The sequence below is a fragment of the Rattus norvegicus genome, chromosome 2 (genome assembly GCF_036323735.1).
Source record: "Rattus norvegicus strain BN/NHsdMcwi chromosome 2, GRCr8, whole genome shotgun sequence".
NCBI classification, from domain to species: Eukaryota; Metazoa; Chordata; class Mammalia; order Rodentia; family Muridae; genus Rattus; species Rattus norvegicus.
Window position 1 is genome coordinate 60,163,378 of NC_086020.1, and position 1,047 is coordinate 60,164,424.

Here is a 1,047-nt window from a genome sequence, read left to right on the forward strand (position 1 = left end):
TCCCTGGCTGCCTAGCTCGCCTGGATGCTGGCTCTTCTCTCTTGGGACTGCCCCTTATTTAATAGAGTTTAGATTTCCCAAAACTTACAATTGTGGGAGCCAGCATTTTCTGTCTGTCTCTGTCTCTGTCTCTGTCCTTGTCTCTGTCTCTCTCTCATTCCCTTTAATCCCCACTCCCCCCTATCTCTCACTAACCCCCCAACCCTTTTTATACTTATTATTTTAGTTTTATTGTGGGATGAAAATAGATTCAAGAGAGGATTTGTTTCAGAAGATACAAGTCTGGAGATAGCTATCCGGAGCTTTGAGGGAAGGTGTTACTCAGCTCTGATGAAGAAAGCCTGGGCTTCTGTAGATGCCCCTTGGCAGCATCATATGATTTTTCACTATTAATTCTGCAGATAGGGTGAACAAGCAGACATGTGCATAGGGAGATACTATACATAATCTTTTCCCATTTTGTATGGCACTGTAGTTTGCATAGACATACTGCATACATTGTGATGGGATTTAACAGGCATTTAAAAGAGAGTACACGGAATCTTAAAATACATTCCTGAACCAACCATACCACAAAGGAATCAGATTATGATTCAAACAGCACAATATCTTTTATTTATTTTTGGGAAGGGATCTCTATATACAGATCAGGTTAGGCTTGAATTCTCACACATTCTGCCTCAGTTTCCTGAGTGCTGAGGTTTCAGGTCTTTATTATAACATAAAACTCCTTTTCAATTAATATGCCAATAATAAAACCGTTTTATTAGTAATTTTACAGAGAAAAATTGGAAAAGGAATTCTAACTACAAATGAGAATTACATTAAAATGTTTTATTTTATTATTATAGTGTGTGTGTGTGTGTGTGTGTGTGAGAGAGAGAGAGAGAAGAGAAGAGAGAGAGACAAGAGAGAGAGAGAAATATAAAAGAGACAATAGCTATTTCATAAGTGATAAAAAGATGGCAGCCATGGTTGTTGCAGTGCCAGTGAGACAGGCAGGGCTTCTTCAGAGGGAAACACTTGTTATCAAATGAATGTGTGGCT